The sequence below is a fragment of the Anomaloglossus baeobatrachus genome, chromosome 2 (assembly GCF_048569485.1).
Source record: "Anomaloglossus baeobatrachus isolate aAnoBae1 chromosome 2, aAnoBae1.hap1, whole genome shotgun sequence".
NCBI lineage: Eukaryota > Metazoa > Chordata > Amphibia > Anura > Aromobatidae > Anomaloglossus > Anomaloglossus baeobatrachus.
The window spans coordinates 703,586,677-703,593,409 of NC_134354.1; the positions used below are offsets into that span (position 1 = coordinate 703,586,677).

Consider the following 6,733-nt stretch of genomic DNA (forward strand, 5'->3'; position numbering starts at 1 on the left):
TATATATATATATATATATATGCTTTGTGTATATATATACTTTTTTATTATATATATATATATATATATATATATATATATATATATATATATATATATATATATATATTTGAATTAAGATACCACAAGTAATATGTTGGGGAAGTAAAGGAAGTTTTCAATATGTATATATACAGTGTGTGTGTATATATATATATATATATATATATATATATATATATATACAGTGTATATATATATATACATAATATATAATTGTATATATATATATATTCTCGCCAAAACTTATTTATTATAGACAAATGCTATAAAACACGCGACAATTAAAACTTACACAGGCAGTTCTGGATGAACTTTATTCTGGCTACAATATATTCACTTAGGCTGCATTCACACAATAGTATTTCCTCTTCAAGAGTTGTCAATGAAGAAAAACTGACAGTATGTGAGCCAGTTATTAAATATGGCTGTCCTAATGCCTGTTTTATTTTTCACAAAGACCAAACATCATCATGAAAATCGAGCAGCATGTGCTATTCTCTTCTGTAGTTAGGATGCCACGTATTCAAATCTATGAGAGTTTAAAGAAAAAAAATCAGATCTCATATGAATCATCCATATAACATTGGATTTTTATAGATAAATTGCAATTTTTAAGGCTGTGCATAGTTACATAGTTACATAGGTGGAAAAAAGACCTGGGTCCATCTAGTTCAACCTTCTTCCAGCAATTCTATATTTTGTCACTAAGTCATTTATAACCAACAATGATTTTTTTGTGAGTTTTTGATGTGTATTTTCACTACATCAAAACAGCAGCATCTTAGGCTCTGTTCACACATGTTTTTTTTTGCATGTTTTTTTCATTGGTTTTATGCAAATACATGCTAATAAAATGCTGTTTTTACAGTACCAGCAAAGCCTATAAGATTCCAGAAATCTCATGCACACACAGAAAACACTTTTCTTGTTTTTTGGTCTGAAATGTCAGCCTACTTATTTTTTGCTGCATTTTTTTTTAAAGAAGTAGCATGTCAATTCTTTCAATAATTTTTTCGCGTTTTTTACCTACACAAAGCAATGAGGAAGTGGAAAAAAGCCAGAAAAAAGAACGCACCAAAGAGAGATGAGGTTTTACTACAGTTTTACTGTAGAAAAAAAAAAGCAGCAAAAACACCCTGTGTGAATACAGCCTTAGGCTATGTTCACACAGAACTATTTTGGTAAGTTTTTTTCCTGACCAAAACCTGATCTTGTGGCAGGAAATCTCCTTTGAGTCATCTGCGTTTTTGGTGCGTTTTTGATGCGTTTTTTACTGCAGATTTGGTGCGGGTTTGCTGATTTTTTTTCTACAAAATGGGTTGTATCAATAAAAAAACGCAGCAAATCTACAACAAAGAATTGACATGCTCATTCTTTAAAAACCTGACCAAAAACGCAGGTATTTGACAAAACAGTCAGGAAAAAAAATGATGTGTGTGTGTGTGTGTGTGTGTGTGTGTGTGTGTGTGTGTGTGTGATTTCAGAAATCTCGTAAACTTTGCTGGGACTGTAAAAAGCAGCTTTTTATTAGCATGGATTTGCATAAAACCAAGGAAAATCTGCAGCTAAAAAATGCAGCAAAAACTTACCAAAAAAGCCTTGTGTGAACATAGCCTTACCGTTTCAGTAACGTGGATGAGCTTTATAGAAGTCTCCTACCTACTGTGCTTCTTAGTAATCAGCGTAAACTGCGGTGCGTGATTCAAATCCACAACATCTCAGTTTCTCTTGCGGGTTCGCTGAGTTTTATGTGCAGATTTTTTGCATTAGATGCAAAAAATTGGCAAGTAAAAAACGCACTTGCATTTTTAGTGCATTTCGAATTAAAGACGCATATAATCTGCCCATAAGAAAAGTTCTGTCAAAGAGAAATATCAGGAAATATCAAAAACAAAGCAGCTTTAATTAAAACATGACACATCAAAAAGAAAATAAGTGCCAAAAATGTGATAAAAACCCATGTAAAAAAATGCAGGTAATCTTATTTATATTATAGGTGAATAAATTCTGCAACATCAAAAACTCACCGAAAGCTCATCATGGGAATGCAGATTCTATACTTGTATTTTTACATTTTAATAACTGCTGATGTATAAATATGGATTCCATATAGATTGCTTGATGATTACTGCATTGATGTATAATGAAAAATCATATATATTTTTTTCTGGATAAAAGCCGGGCACAGATAGGATGCATGATATGTAGCAATATAGCATTGGAACATAATTCATAAGAGGATAGTCATGAAATTAATGTATGAGATAGAAATCAAAATTCTAAATACATTATTGCATATTTATCACTTTATACTTTCTGCTTTATAAAACTTTTGCATTGTATCTAATTATCTTAATTTAAAGTATAACACAATGTTAATAAACATATTATAAAATCCTTTAGTATTGTGGTACTATTTATTATTTGGTTAGCTACAATTAGATTTTTTTCTAATAAATTACTTACAGCTTAATAATTAGTGCCTTTATACATTTACTAAATAATCATCCTTTGGGGTTCAACCTAAACATTAAAAAAAAAAGAAAGAATACACAAATATGTTAATATATATATATTTTTTTTTCAATGTTAAACTTATAAGTAAAAAGTGAATAAATGCCCAGTTTCATTTTATTTTTGGTTAATACAAATAATAATAATAATAATAATAATAATAATAATAATAATAATAATAATAATAATAATTAACAAAAACTCTGAATATTTGCTTCAAAATTATAATATTTCTATTTATTTTATATATTTGTGAACAATATATATATATATATATATATATAATATTAAAATAAAAACCTCTGAATATCATCATAGTAATCCATATTATTACATTAGTATGAATACATTTCTCTAGTGTATTTCCGTTATTTCAATTTTATTATGATTGGTATTATAATATCAATATTATTCACCGATATGTTAAGAAAATAGATTTTAATAAGAAAAACATTTAACTTCTTCATAAAAAAAAATAAACTGAAAATTTGTAATGAAATAGTTGCAGAAAAATGAATGAATATGATCCTAAAATAGCATCCAAAAACACTAAATGAATGTGAACAGTACAAGTTCAGAACACAATGGATACAATGTAGCAAGAATCCATGAGCTTGTTACATCCACAATAGACATGTTTTCCTTTTCATCCAGTACAAAGCTTTTTGTTGGGATGTCTGATCACTTTGTCTTGTCTTGTCATTGGCACTTTAAAAGACAAACAATATTAACACAGAAATCAATGTAAAGGCAAATTACTTCACCTCCAGTATTAGTAAACAACAAATATATCAAATAAATGGATAACAGACAAAAGAAATCTGATCATTAACCTATGTCTGCGCTTAATGCTGTCAGTAACAACATACTTAAAAAAAGTCACACATTCTGGAATAAAATTACACAGTTTTAAATATTGTTTCATTATTTTTAATTTATCTTAATATATTAGAAAAAAACTTTTACAAAAGAAATGATGTTTGGTTAAAAAAAAATCACAGTAATTTACAATTTCAACTGATTCTAATAAAATCTTACTAATATAAAATGTTAATATAAATATTGGCAGGACTGTCAAAGAGCAAATTACTGTTTCAATTATTAATGTTATTTAAACTATTATTATTATTATTATCAATAATATTAGTAGAATTAATAAAAAAAGCTTTTTATGATATATTAAGTAAATAAATGATAGATAGATATTAGATTGATAGATATTTGATAGATAGATAGATAGATAGAAGGATAGATAGATATTAGATAGATAAATAGATAGGATAGATAGACATATAGATAGATAGATAGATAGATAGATAGATAGATAGATAGATAGATAGATAGAAGGATAGATAGATATTAGATAGATAAATAGATAGGATAGACATATAGATAGATAGATAGATAGATAGATGATAGATAGATATTAGATAAATAGATAGATAGCTGGATAGATAGATAGATAAATAGATAGATGATAGATTAGATAGATAGATAGCTGGATAGATAGATAGATAGATAGATAGATAGATAGATAGATAGATAGATAGATAGATAGATATTGGATAGATAGATAGATAGATATTAGATAGATAAATACATACATAGATAGATAGATATAATAGATAGACAGACTTTATATTTTCAAAATCAATCTAACATGATAGGAAAAATTATTACATAACTAAGGCTAATGCTGCTTATTTAATAAGAGGAGAAAATTATTATTATTATTATTATCATTATTATATTATTATTATTATTATTATGAATAGTACTAATAAGGATATTAAGAATATTAAGAATATCAAATATTTGGTGTTAATATATGCTGAAGTATATTACCCCTATAATATATTAGTGTATTCCATGTACTTTGTACCAGTCACATATTACTTAGGTTATATTATGTATTGAATTATTTAATTTAAAGTAAGAAATAATTGATGAATTCTAAAATAAATGTGGTCAAACTGTTAATAGTAAATAACATGTAAATCAGTAAATCAGCATTATACAAGCCAGAATGTTGCTCATGTCTCTCCTTTTCTTCCATTTCATACAGATCAGCAGTAAATACTTAGAATAAATAATAAATAGACCAATCTAGTTATGAAATAGTAAGCCACAGTGACTCCTGTAAAATGTTGTGCAATATTATTTGCAATTTTTTAACCTTAACGTTTGCCCTTTCACACTGAAATTGAAATGAAGATTTTTGGGATAAACAATTCAGCTAAATCGTTTTAATAATGAATGAATCATTAAAATGATCCATTGAGGACTGATATCCTATGGAAATGGATAAACAACAGAATGAGCTGAGCCAAATGATAACATATCTTCTAGATCCACTTCTGTATTTGGGATTTTATACAATTTGCTGCTTTATAAAGTAGAAAATATATATAGATTTGTTTTCTTTTTATTTTACAGATGTTTTTTAATCCTTTTTGGGATCCTGAAGATCATATATTTGCATTCCAATGCTTTCTGGATACATACAAAGTATATGCTGTGTATGGTGCTGTATAGATCTGTGTATATTATTACCTGACATTTCTGCTTTCAGTGCTTTTCTTGCTTTGCTGAGGAATTGGCAGAAGACAGCAAATCTTTTTTTTTCTCCTCCTTCCCAAAGATCCTGAAAATGCTGGCGATCCCTGCAGTATAGAAGGGAAGGAGGTTTTCATGTATAATCCTCCATCATCATCCTCAGCCCAGATCCTCCACATCTTCAGAAAGGAAGAAGTCTGAGCAGGAGGATATTATCTCATCCGATGGAGATACAAAGCTGCATCAGACACTGCACTGACTCATTAGTGGATGAATTGAGCCTGTGAATCATAACTGATAAGATATTGCTGCAGTGAGGACTACACTTGAGAGTACCACCCTTAGTAACAATTTCATATAAAACTGCAAAAATAAGCCCAAAAAAAAGAGTAATAAAAAAAATAAGATAAAATGATTAATGGAAGCTAAACATTTTATGCACAGATGATTAGTAATAATAAAAAATACATGTTCATAATTTAATAGAATAGAATAGAGCAATAGCAACAAGTGTTAGAATAAGGAATGCTACATGTGATTCTTCTTCTTCATAGCATGGGGCATTGGCTGCTGAGCTGGGAGTATGGCTGACATTGCCAAGTCCTTCCACAATCTGAGCATTTATACATGAGAAGCATTATTGTGCTGCCAGTCATGAATAGTCCATTACTCTCCAATGCAGATGACTGAGAAATGCAGCCTGACAATACAAGTGTCACATTCTGCTGCAGACACATTATTAATGTCTGTGGTATTAGACTATAGGTGGCTGAGGCTGGGGGTAATGATATACATAATAATATATATAGCATAGGAGATGATGCCTCTGCTTTATGCCCTATATATGCAGCTATGTGAGATTTGTGCTTTCTGCCCTATATATGCAGCTATGTGAGGTCTGTGCTTTATGCCCTATATATGCAGCTATGTGAGGTCTGTGCTTTATGCCCTATATATACAGCTATGTGAGATTTGTGCTTTATGCCCTATATATACAGCTATGTGAGATTTGTGCTTTATGCCCTATATATGCAGCTATGTGAGATTTGTGCTTTATGCCCTATATATGCAGCTATGTGAGGTCTGTGCTTTATGCCCTATATATGCAGCTATGTGAGGTCTGTGCTTTATGCCCTATATATGCAGCTATGTTCTCTGGATGTCTGTGCTTTATGCCCTATATATGCAGCTATGTTCTCTGGATGTCTGTGCATTATGCCCTATATATGCAGCTATGTTCTCTGGATGTCTGTGCTTTATGTCCTATATATGCAGCTATGTTCTCTGCATGTCTGTGCTTTATGCCCTATATATGCAGCTATGTTCTCTGGATGTCTGTGCATTATGCCCTATATATGCAGCTATGTTCTCTGGATGTCTGTGCTTTATGCCCTATATATGCAGCTATGTTCTCTGGATGTCTGTGCTTTATGCCCTATATATGCAGCTATGTTCTCTGGGTGTCTGTGCTTTATGCCCTATATATGCAGCTATGTTCTCTGGATGTCTGTGCTTTATGCCCTATATATGCAGCTATGTTCTCTGGATGTCTGTGCTTTATGCCCTATATATGCAGCTATGTTCTCTGGGTGTCTGTGCTTTATGCCCTATATATGCAGCT

At 30.0% G+C, this 6,733-nt stretch overlaps 1 long non-coding RNA gene across 1 annotated transcript; it reads right to left on the reverse strand.

The window, feature by feature from the left end:
• Window positions 1-283: 283 nt before the first annotated feature.
• Window positions 284-5,282, reverse strand: LOC142290605 (uncharacterized). The gene is made up of 4 exons (XR_012750350.1): window positions 5,110-5,282; window positions 3,178-3,264; window positions 2,509-2,565; window positions 284-571 (listed from the first exon to the last, which is right to left on the reverse strand). It is a non-coding gene; the product is annotated as an uncharacterized LOC142290605 (long non-coding RNA).
• Between the last annotated feature and the right edge of the window lie 1,451 nt (window positions 5,283-6,733).